General features: G+C 36.3%; 1 protein-coding gene across 6 annotated transcripts in view; it reads left to right on the top strand.

The window, feature by feature from the left end:
* Window positions 1-13221, top strand: part of LOC149086525 (nucleolar MIF4G domain-containing protein 1) — a 321899-nt gene that overhangs the window by 59083 nt on the left and 249595 nt on the right. The window lies entirely within an intron of this gene.

Below are 13221 nucleotides of genomic sequence, written 5' to 3'. Positions count from 1 at the left end.
CTCCAGTAATCCGGTGTTTTTAGGCCGGTTTTCTCCGAACATAGAAGAGGAAAACATATCAGAGCGCACATGTTTATGAGCAGAAGGTTGTTATTTAAATGCGCTTTTCAATCAATTTGCAGTAATTCGGTGATTTCGTTAACCCAGTACACCCTGGTGTGATATGTGCCAGATTAGTGAGAGTCTACTGTACTAATAATTCATATCTCTATCAGTTCTAGAAAAATTCAATTCCATCAGACGTTTTTTTTTGCTATCTGTTCTAAGTTTTTTCCCCTCAATCTTTTTTTTTTTCCAACACTGATTTTAACCATCTGCATACCCCGATACTAAAGACAATGTCCTATTTACAGGAGAACTAAGTGGGCTATATAGCCCAGGGCGTCGCGTTCAGAAGGTCGGTAAATTTGACGATTGAGTGGCCAAGAAAACTAGCAAAATTTGAGAAGGGCGGTGCAATTTTTATAACCCTCGAATAAACCCACCTCTGCCCAGACAGCAAGTGACCGAGAATAAAATAACCATTCTAGACATCAAAGTTTCCATTGGTGCATGCAGCTCTCCTTCTCAACAGAGATACAATATTTACCAAAAAAAGAATGAAAAATACCTACAGAAAGGAGGAAAATAAGATAGGATTGGCAAAAAAGTAATACAATGAGCGTATGTCGTTCTGAGAAGATTGCAGACATCTGTCAAGAGCTGGGCAGTACAAAGCAATCAACCTCACAAAAAATCCCTGATGTCCTGCTGTGTGTACAGCAGGCCAATCTTAGTAATAGCCAGAACCTTTTTGAAGCTTTTTCATCCTGGAGACCAAGCCTTTTTGAAGTAGTTTTTTGTCAACACCTTAAACCGCCAGTCGGTTAAATTCATTAGTTAAAACAGAAAGAACCCCCAAGATGCAGAAAACTGACAGGTTAAAAATATATTTTTCTTAGCCAAGAGAGTTTGCATGCACGTGAATGAGCAAAAGCGTAACTTAGAGCGTGAGTAAGAATGTGAATGACCAAATAAGTGAGATTAAGAGTGAGGGACCAGTTCAGTGAGTGGCCTAGAGTCAGCTGTTTGAAGCGTATACTGAGCCCTCGGAAAAAGTAATTTTTCTGAGGTCCCCTACCTGATGAAACCCATTTATTTTAAAATTTTTAAATTTTTACTTACCGAAAATAGTTTTTTTCGAAGATATGGCCATTTTTTGATCCACGCCAATCTTGCGTGTTTCAGGACTGAATTTGAAAAAAAAAAGAGATAACAAGGTCTAGAAAACTATGATTTATCTTATTGGATGGCTTGTGCTTTATTGCGCATTACCAAGAAAACTGAAGGGTGTACATTTTTTTTGCCTCTACACGAGCCCTTAGGCGCTAGGGGTATGTTGCAGTGAAAAGGCAGCGAGATGGCCGAATCGTATGGAATCCCTGTAGAACCTTGGTGGCAATACAATTGACCTTCCTCTGACTATAGCTTCTTTATTTTTTCGACTTGACCAGCAGAAGAAAGCTCAAGGTAGAACTTCTTCGAGTGCACAAATTTTAGGGAAAGGAAATTAATTAAAAAAAATTAAGGATTAATAAAGAAAAAAAAAAAGTGAGTTATTGGAGTTATGTTTGCTTGAAAGCTCTTGGAAGGGGCGATCGCCTTTTCACCTATTGTTTGAAGGCTCTTGGGCGGGGGGGGGGGGGGCCTGGATCCGCCACTGACTCCAGCGAGTACGCAGGAGTGGGAAGATGAATTACATTGTTTTTTTTAAGAAATTATTTGGGGGGGGGGGGGGCTCAAATGGTTCTGGTGCCTATGCTATATAGGCCTATCAATATTCAGATTCCTTTGATCGTTAGAGTTGCCATAGCTAACCATAATCATTATGGTTAACTTTGGCCAATTATAAATAGCTAAAATTATCACAAAAAAATACGCCAATGCGGAGATGACCCCAAATCATAGGAACCGATATAAAGATGTATAGCAGTGTTTCTCAACCGCGACCTAGTACCGGGCCTTGACATCAGTCAAACTGGAGCGTGAGTGGTTCACCGTTTAATTTTTACATATTTATTTCCTATCAGTCGTGTGTATGACCAGGTCTTCCTGTCGCAAAAAAGAAATCAACCGGCCGCTGGCATCCAAAGGTTGAGAACCACTGATGTATAGGGACCGGCAAAAGCCCAAATTTCGGGCATTGTCCCGGTCAACTGGGCTGGCCTCAGTCTAACTATGCTGAAAACAAGTCTTTATTGGAAACTGGGTAATATTTGTAATGAAAAACATCAGGGGACATAAAGGGAGGAAAACATCTTTCCTTCCTCAAAATCACTTTAAATTTCCAAAAGACTTTTTTTTTTTCAAGCCGAGCACAACTCAGGTCTATCGCCACAGGCAATTTACTACCTAGTGAGTTGTGCCGGAAGTGTGAGTATCTAGTGTTGTGCATGATTTTTTAGTGCTGCCATCTATATCTCAGAAGTGAAGTGAGTGAAGTGTAATGACTGAATATTTGTACTGTTTGTAGGACTCTGTGGCGAGACTTTTTAAAGGGGAGATCGGCTCGCATTTGCGCCTTGAAGTTGGGAACCACAGAAAACCAACTTCAGCCGACCACCACTGTGGTGACGGGGGGGGGGGGGGATCTCGTCCCCGCGATGCGAGTCCATCACTATAACCACTCGACCACCACTCACAGCGGCTTCCAAAAGACTGAAGATAAATACAGTACTCTTGGTAACTCGACACGTGGATAACTCGACTATTCGGATAACTTGACATCTGTTATTCCCTTGGTTGGCCCAGTACTAATTTCAATGAAAAGGAAACTATCTAACTCGACACATGTTTGGCTTAACTCTGCTATGGCTTTTGTCCCTTTATTATGACTGGTTTTTACAATTGCCTTTTATTTTACCATTCTAAGAATTTTTTAACGTTGTCCGTGGGTACTTCGATAATCTTTTGTTTCTTTGTTCTATATGATGGGTCCCTTTTTTGCTCTATGGGGGGGGGGGGGGAAGTGTGCATGTGAAGATGAATGTTTGAAGCTTCTTGGCCGGCCTATGATTTTAGTGGCGTTTCCAGGACAGGTCTTTCATTCTTTTCTTGGTCAAAAGAAGTGTGGACGATCTCTAAAGTGTGGTGTGATCCCTATTGGATGATGACAATTCCAACATCCAATAGGGATAAAAATTTTATCTATTGTAAGTTCTGATATTGTCTGTTGCATAGCTGCCAAGTCTCCCGAATTTTTCGGGAATCTCCCGAATTTTATATTCATCGCTCGATCTCCCGAAAAGTTCTTAAATCTCCCGAATTTTTACGAAAATCACGAAAATCCCTAATTGTCCCTAAAAATTCCCTACTTCATTAAAAAAATCCCCGCTTATGAAAACAATCCCTAAGAAATTTCTTGTGGGGCATGAAGCCTCTTTTTTTTCCCTTTCGAAATGACGTCACACGTCGTAAATGGGGAAATTCCCTTTTTCAGGAAGTTTTACAAACCCTCTGATGGTAACAAGAAAGTTGTTTGTCTTATCGTGCAGGGAAATGGCTTAGCAGCCAATAGTCCTGGATAATAATTGAAGATTCTAGTGACGCGCATATGGTCAAAATTTCTTTTGTTGAAGTTACGTACGTGCGATATAACAAAGCATGAATAATGATAAGCAAAAACATGTTTAATCAATTTTAAAGATACTTATTCCGATCAATTTCCTTTCATCAAACGTTCCAGAAAAGAGTCGAATTTTCCTTTTTGTACAAGTTGTGTTACGGACATAAATATCGGTCATGGAAAGACTGCCATCATCACTCCTGAAATGAAAAAAAAACATCAAGCAAGTGTCACAAAAAGTCTAGTGTTCTTCAAAAATTGACGGTGTTTTCCTTCATCTTCTGATGATTTTGGGGTCATTCGCTCAGAATGTTTGTTCACAGCGTCTCTGATTGAACAGAATATTTATTTTTACATCATTGAAGTTTTGGCCTCCAATTTCACTTGTTTTTTGAGTAGGAATTTTATTCCCAAGGGTTTAACTTCCATGTGTGTAAAATCCCTATTTTAATTTGACTTCAGTAGGGATTTTATTCCCTACGCTTTAACTTTTATGTTTGGAAAAATCCCTATTTTATTTGGAAAAATCCCTATTGTATTTATTAGGGAGTAATTTTAGCATAAAATACGGGTTTGCGCGAAAATCTCCCGAATTTTCATTTTCAAAAGTTGGCAGCTATGCTGTTGTGAAGAATGCTTTTGGCGGACTTGGTTTTACGGTTTCTTACAAAAGGAGTAAAAGAAAAAGAGCCAAAGCCTGGTTATATAGACGCTGAATATGTCATTTGGTTATCATTGTGAGTATCGATGGCCGCGAATGCAATGGCTCCACGCGAACTTCGTACTTTAACTTCAAAATCAAAAGTTGAAATTTTCAAAAAACTAGAATCAGAAAAACCTAGAGTGAACTCGCCGAAGAATATGGAGTTATAAGAAGAATATATGCACGGAACCCATTTCAACATTTGATGAAAATGAGGGAAATTTTTTTTCAGCATTTAAATCTTATGAACCAAGCAGAAAACGCATTAGAAATCAAAATTCAGCGATGTAGAGGAAGCAACTCTTTGGTGGTTCAAATCCCTCAATCTCACTTAATTCTATTATCAGGACCAATAATTGAAGAGAAAGCAAAAGATTTCTCAAAAAGTTTCAGTCAAGGAAATTAGGAATTATCGTAAGTATGAAAAACTTTACAGAAAATTACAGACAAAGAATTTGTGGATGTTAGAATGGATGCAAAAATTTCTGTTTTAGATGCAGTTGAAATGATTGATTCTGCATGGAACTCAGATACGAGTGGGACGATTCGGAACTGCTTCCATCATGTTGGATTTTGTTCGGAGTCTTTGGGGAGCGATTATTTCTCCAAAGAAAATTAATTAAAATAAAAAGATTATTTTTCTCCTGAAGATTCCTCCCAGATTAAGTGTGAAGAAAGCATGAATAGCACTATAGGTGATTGTATCGACGATAAATTAGTGAGTATTGAGACTCTGATCCTGTAACTTCAGGACTTTCAGCAGACGACGATATTCTTGAATCAATCACTCAAAGCAAGTGCTTCATATTTCGAAGAAATAGAATCAAAGTTCAGATGAAGTATCTGCACCATCTCTCCATGATGCACTAAAAACTATAGATGTCATACGTTACTTTCTACAGTCAGGAAAAAGCTGAACAATCGCGGTACAAACTGAATAGTGTAGGAAAATTTGTTTTTTCTTCGAAAAGAAAAACGAGCAAATGTACTTGATTATTTTTTATGAGATAAATCTTTTTATACGTTTTGATTCTATTTTGAAACAACCCAGAATTAAAATTAATGAGAATTAGCATGTTATTTAGTATAATTGTTAGAATTACGTACACAAAAATGATCGGACAAAAATTTAGAGTGAAACCCCGCTAACTCGACATCCGCTCAAGTCGACATGTTTGTAGATACTTTTGGGGTGTCGAGTTACCAAGAGTCTACTGTATACTTTTTCAAGATTCCGATTGTGCTATTCAAAACATGTACGGCGCAAAGAATTATTGACTTTCGAAGTTGAAGACAGAAATAATGTGGCGACAGAAACTGACACTTGTCTTGCACATTATCATGGAGCTTAATCCCTTCGGGAGTGTTCGCTTGAAGAAAGGGGAGAAGCGTATCCTGGCCCATCCTTGTTATGTTTTAACATTGAATTTAAGGGGGAAGGAAAAACGGAGATATATGTTCAGAGCCGTTCAAGAGCAGATATTCCGCCTCGTGTTTTTACGTTCAGAATCGTTTTGTAAAGGATTTTTTTACATGTGCAGATCCATCAGTCAGTTAAGCATCATGTTTGCAGGGATGCAGGAGCTGCGCCAAACAGAGCTTAATTCCTGTACATTTGCACAAATTCCACTTTGTGTTGCTTTTTGTTTTGAAAGTGTAGGCAGATTTTCTGAATCCGACAGCAAGACCCGATCCAGAGAGGTGCAACAGCCTCTTCCAAAGGCGGAATAGTGTGGGAAAAATTTTCTAGCGCATTAAATATGGGACAATCGAGTGAACTTACACAATAGATTGCCACTCCCTTCACATTGACCTGAATTCGTGTCTGTCAGGCATTGCAGATCGGAGTGTGAAAAGTAGTGCTTCCAAAAATCTGCTTGCAGTGTACATTAGGGTGGGTCGAAAAAAATGAAATTTTTATTTTAAAATCGCTATAGTGCGGAAAAGTTGCCTCCTTTAATAAGAAGAAAAACAACGTAAAAAATTTAAAAATCGGTTGATATCTTTCGGTTGCGCACTGAACTTGAAGTTTATGGAAATTGACAAAATCGAATATTTTTGTTAAATTTTTTAATATTAGATAACATTCTATGATTGACATGCAAAAGTTTGTTACGATTATTTTATGGTTCAATAAAGTAAAATAAATTAAAACAACATTAATATTTTAATGTTTATTGGTCGCGCAGCATGTTTGAAAAACAGGAATTTACCAAATTTTTGCTGGTTTCATTGTGCAGCTTTTCGTCAGTTTTGTCAGAATAAAACGACCCAGAATTCATCACTTGGAGGTGGCTGCATGTCAAGTTCCACCCACACGCAGCCCAATCAACCATCCAAACTAGGCGTGTGCAATTCACACTATATTTGAAAAATAGCTATTACAATTGACTAGAATTCGGTGGTCTGACCTTTGGACGAAATCAAGCATGACTGATTTTGATAATAGCGTACATCTGTGATGTAGCTATCTCTATCTCCATGTCACATATTTTAGTTGAGGCTTTGGTAACAATTTAGGCATATCCCTCAACTGTCTGAGTCTGACTGGATCACGTGTGAACTGCACGGGGAAAGACCACTACAGTGAATCATGGATCTACTCCATTTCAACGAAATTCCTCTCTGTCATATTTTTTCCGCATATAGATGGTGCAATGAATCAATGAACGTCAGGACTCTGCCATCGGTCTTATCCTGCTGCCGAAATCTCTTCCAGCCCAGCTTCGTTACGGAGTCTGGAACAAAATATGTGCACCTGACAATCTGAGCCGTATTTATTGTTGTGCGGGAATGTTTAGTGCTATCATCTAAATTTGAAATTATGAGTGAAGTGAAATGGTTGAATATTTGTACCGTTGTAGGCCTGTTGCTCTCTATGGCAAGATTTCTTAACAGGGGAATCGGCTCGCATTCGCGCCTCGAAGTCGGGAACCACAGATATAGAGGGTGCATCTACAGGGCCAAAATCTTTTTCTGTGCCCATTTGATAACAGCTTACTGAATGTGAAAGCTCTCTGTGTTGGAGTATGAATCTGTAGATTGTTGGTTTCTAGAAGTAGACAGAAAGATGCTGAGAAAAGACTAGTAGTACTGTATTTATTAGGCATATCCAAAACAATAAAGCCAGGAAATTTTCCAGGGGATTTGTAAATTCGAGATCCTGGTCGTCTGTCACATTCTGGATGGCTAAATGCGGCTAATAGAGTGCTAAGGCTATAGGAATACTTAAGTTAGCCAAATCCTTTTGAGAACCAAAAGTTCTCTTCATCTTGAAATCGTATGTGCCTCTGTGGTTCCACATGAAAAAGAACAAGTATTTCAATGATTAGCTAATTATTCTTGGAGAACAAGAATATTCTCCTGGATGTAAAAATTTGAGAATAATCGAATATTCATTTTTCTTTTAAATAATTTGAATTTTTTTACTAATTTTGTTTATATTGTGAAATATAAATGAGTTTTCATTGCCTGAAACATTTATAACAAAACAATTTTTGGTGTAATCACCCCAATGACAACTTTTTTTAGTTCGGGAGAGAGGTTTTAAAAGTTTGGTTATGGAGATTTTAGAAACCTTGAGATTAAAACCTTAAAAAATTATTTTAAAATTAGATAAATTTTCAGAAATAAGTTGACAACAAAAGAAATTGAACCAAAGTTGATTGATAAAGGAAGCTATTCTTATATAATCACCTTCATTCTAAGATACAGAACTGTTGTTTTCTTCAATGCACATATACTTAAATTCTATATCACTCACATTTCTTTAAAAGTTGTGCAATTTAGCCCTGTTGGTTTAATTTTCTTGCTTTCAAACTTTAATATTGTGGTCTACAAACTTCACTATTCCCATCTTCTTGACGGGGCAGAGAATATTCTCTCAAAGGACTACTATTATAAATTACGAGAGAATATATATGTTATCAAAAATAATTATCAAGTTATTTATCAAGATTATTTATTATAATACATGTTATTACATATATTCTCTGGAAAGATTTTGGTAACTGAAGAATATTCTCATCGAGGAGAATATTCTCTGGAAGGACTATTATTAATAACTTCAGAATAATTCTTATTATTTCTATAAGAATATTCCCCAGTAATTTATGAATAGTCCTTCCATAGAATATCCTCAAGTATATTATATGTACTTATATTAATTCTCATCAAGAACTTATGAGAATAATCTCAAGTTATTTATAATAGTAGTCCTACCAGAGAATATATTATACCTTGATGAGAATATTCTCAAGAATTTTACATTTCTAGGTGTGATAATCTGTCAAGAACAAGCATGTACTCCATGAGATACAAACTGCTCTATCATTCACACCTTTTTTTAACATCGTTCTAGGCTATTCTGCTTTTATTCAAGTCTACTATTGCTGCACGTCGTAGTGCTTCTCAACAGGCCTGGTGTGGACCTAAGTTAATACAGATCAATAGTGTGTTTAGTAGTTTTTCATGTGCAGGATGTATTTTCAGCAGGCCTGCTTGCACACTTGTTTCCGAAAGTTTTGTCATAGGTGCAGAAAGAGCTCTGATATGAAAAAAACAGTGTAGTGGTCTAGGGTTGTCAGACACATGTATAAATGACCCGAAAGGGTGTATGCAGGGTTGAGTTGTTCATTGAATGTTTATGAAGTATTTTGGGAGCCTCTCTCTGCCTTAAATAAAATGGGGAGGGGGGGGCGATTATGTGAATCCTAGATTCCAGTGCCTATAGGGTGGCAAAAATTTTTTGGAAATTAGAAAAAAAAAAAATTTTTATTTTATAAAACTATATGGAAAGGTGGGAACTCTGCGCCAATTGCACTGCACCAAAATTTACATCTTGAGCCATCTTACTCCAAAAATGTGTTTTCGCACTTTACTGTGCAGTCAATTTTGCCTCTGTGCATAGAATTGGGGAGAAGAATGCCAAAATATTTTGTTCCCGCATGCCATGAAATAATTCTTTATAAGAAATAAAGTGAAAAATTAGTGTGTACTGATGCTCCACGGCACGTGGAAACTGACTTGCTTGGGGTGGATTGTAGACATAAGATTTCATCAGGGCTGTAACTAGTATATTTGATCCCCTGGACAAACATGACTTTGCTACTCCACCAATTTTAAATTCAGTGATTTTATAACATGGTGTTCTGTTTTCATCTAAAACTTGCCGCTCCCTAAATTTTGCTGCTTGGAGCAATTGCCCTCTAGTTACAGCCCTGGATTACATAGTAGTTATACAATGGAATCTCGGTAACTCGACTATCTGTATGACTCGACATCTATTATTCCTTTGGTTGGCACAATACTAACTTCAATGTAGTTACTCTCCAACTCAACACATTTTTGGCTTAACTTCACTTGAGTCGATTAAAATTTTTGTTCCTTTACCACAGTTGGTTTTTATTATTGCCTGTGTGTTACCAGTTCTAAGAATTCTTTGAGATTGTTCGTGAGTATTTCAACAATCCTTTGTTTCATTCTTCCCTATGATGTGTCCCTCTAATGCGTGGGGGGGGGGGGGGGCGGAGTACATTAGGGTGGGTCAAAAAAAAAAAATTCAAATTTTTCAAGAAACACCGCGATAAAAAGGTGCTAAATGGTCTCAAATAACACATGATTTTTTTTTTACATTCTGATTAGTGTAACTTCCTCCAGATTGATATTGATTTTTTGATTATTTGCAATATTTTTGTTTTTTCTGATATTTTTTAATTTTTTTTCTGAAGGTAGCTTTCAGTTAGGGTTTTGACCAATTACGTTACTTTCTACAAACATAGACAATTCGTCACGACGTAGTTGTGAGGGGTGGATGGGTGGGTACAGTGGGGGAGAGTCTAGGAAGACTCTCCGACTCTATCACGATGATGATATCAATTCATATAGATCAGTCATCTTCACCTTTCACGCTGCCCCCCCCCCCCGTATCTCCGCCCATGCTGTCAACAAAATATTTATTTATGAGTGATGTGAAGTGCTTTTTTTTGTACAAGGTTCTTTAAAGAAAGAAAACAAAAAAATGAGTAACAAGTGTGTGTATACTTTTAATTACTTGTGTGGCTGAAAAATTCCTTCTATCAAGATTGGTTGCTGAGTGTGCCAGACAAAAATGCCGCCAAATGCAAGCTGTGCTTCAATGGGTGAATCGGTGCTGAAATCCATTGAGCTTATATTACTGGAGGGAGTATGTGACGCAGCGCCATAACTAGGATTTTTGTATTGTCTTGCTGCCCCCACCAATTCTGAATTCGATAATTTTATAACGGTGTTCGCCTAAAAATTTCCACCCGGGGCAGTTGCCCCCCCCCCACTCCCGGCCCTCTAGTTCCGGTACTTGTATGACGTCAGTGGTCTAAATCATTCCTTGGAAAATCACGTGACGTGTTGAATGTCGGCGCATCTCCGTTATTTTCTAATGGCATCCATAGTTGTTTAAAGGAGTTTAAAACAATAAATGAAAGAAATAATTTCAGTATCGATGATATGATTCCAAACTTAATGAGTGTTAATAGCAGAATTAATGAATGAAAAAATTACAGAATTATTGAAAGATAATTCCAAAATTAATGAGATAATTCCAGAATTAATGAAAGACAATTTCAGCATTGATAAGAGATAATTCCAAAATTAATAAAGCAATAATTCCAGAATTAATGAAATAATTTTATAATCAATAAAATAATTCAGCATTAATGAAAGAAAGAATTTCAGCATTAGCGAAAGAAACAAATCCAGAATTGATGAAAGCAATTATTCCAAAAGTAATAAAAGAAATAATTCCAGAATTGCTGAAAGAAATAATTCCAGAATTGATGAAAGAAATAATTCCAGAATTGATGAAAGAAATAATTCCAGAACTGATGAAAAAATTCCAGAATTAATGAAAAATTATTCCAGCATTAATGAAAAATTATTCCAGCATTAATGAAATAAATTCAGAATTAATGAAAGAAATAATTTAATCTTTTCTATCTTTAGAAGAGTTCTTTTTTTTAGTCTTTAAAAGAAAATTAATTGCAATATTTAGAGAGTAAACTGCATTTCAATGAGGAAATGATTTCAGATTGGAAATTATTCAATGTGTCATATGTTTTGTATGATATATATGTGTATGTGGCCTCCTTTATTCATTACGGATGCTGTGAAATAATGTAGGTAGAAATGTAATCTCTGAAAGTTTTAATCAAAATTAAATATGCCCCTATTCATGTGAAAAATATGCGTTTGTGAAAAAAGTCATTGAATTTTTAAGTTTTACCTTGAAAAGTGCTTGAATTTTATTTCGTTAGAAGAGTACGAACTATGCTTGAAAAGAAAATTTTTTTTCGGGTAATTTGTGATCTATATCAGTGGTTCTCAACCTTTTTTAAGTCACTGAGCCCTTTCTGCTATATAATTTCTATAATAACTCTGTAGGCCAATTTTTTTTCTTATGCATCAGAATTACTGATTTATTTTTATTTAAAATATATTTTCTTCAATTTACAGTTTTTTTTCATTTTCCTCAAGCAGCCTCTGAAACCCTATGGAGTGCACACAGAGCCCCGGTTGAGAACCGCTGATCTATATAATTGAAATAATGGGGTGTATTGCAGAAAGTCAAAAATTCTCATAATGAATAGGGACGGTTGTAATACCTTATTTTTCAATACAGCAAGCTAATGATGTTTAATAACAGATCAATAAATGTAGAAATTAGAAAACATTTGTGAAGAGATAATACTCGACCCATAAAAACATGATTATTCTAATTATGAAATGAGTACCCTTTTTTTCCTGATGATGAGTAACACATTTTTTGTGAACATATCTATTATTGGTGGGAAAGGGGATTTGCTGCAATTCAAATTGAATTTTCCAATAAATTCACAACCCTGTTGGAAAAAGTATGGAAATTGTGTTTGACAAACAAGTTGAAGTGTGGTTCTTATTCAGTCATTAAATTTAAAATAAAAAATTAAGAGTTGAGTCGGGCCATGAGGTAAAAAAAGCTATCTGCATCTAAGCCAGTTTCATTCACGGCAAACGTGAACTACAAACAATAAACACCAGTCAGTCTATGTATAGTCAGTCAATCCTCTCACCTGGCACTATGGAAAATACAATTAATACAAAATAACCATGTTAGCGCTGGAGGGAAGGAAGAAAAAAAAAATGCCCCCCCCCCCACGCACACACAAACACACACGAGCAGATGAACATAAGATGTGTGATCATGGAAAAGAAAGTCTGCCTACCTGACAGTTCTCTCGTTCCAGCACTATATTAGATTGTGTATTCATTTGCCATGGTCCTATTATATTCATTCCATTGAAATTTTGAATGTAGTCAAACCTTGTTATTAGTGCCAACCGCTCTTAGCACCAGAAATCTACAGTGAATCTACTATGCGAAACTGTTCACCACATGAGATTGTCAATACTTGATCCATGCTACCAACATAGATCCTAAGAAACCTGGACTGTTGGCATCTTACATGATAAGATCAGTTCCATAACGAATATTTTCTATCGGCACCAAAAATTATTTCATTTAATTTACTCATTTTATTTTTCCATCAGTGTTGTTGATGTTGCATGCTGAATTTTTCCATTTGTTTTTCTGAGGGCTTCTAATATCGGCACCATTACCACAGCATGATTTAGTGTTTGTTCATTTTCCAGGGGTACTAACAACAATGATTCAGAAGAAATGTCGACTGCTGCATAATTTTTGTTACACTGATAACGCTGCCTCTGAAAATAATAATTCCTCTACAACATGACAGCTTTTTCTTAGTCCACAGAATAGTGAAATATTGGAATTTTACTGTAAATGCATTTTATATAATGACCGGTAGCTATTCTTTGTCGAATATTATTACCAATCCATTTTTTTTTTTTTAATGACAAATGACCTTGTCATGAAAAAGTAA

Source organism: Pholcus phalangioides, unplaced genomic scaffold (assembly GCF_987345545.1).
Source record: "Pholcus phalangioides strain wild (caught in Gottingen) unplaced genomic scaffold, Ppha-v1.0 ptg000004l_1, whole genome shotgun sequence".
NCBI classification, from domain to species: Eukaryota; Metazoa; Arthropoda; class Arachnida; order Araneae; family Pholcidae; genus Pholcus; species Pholcus phalangioides.
This window is presented reverse-complemented; position numbering and strand designations above follow the sequence as displayed.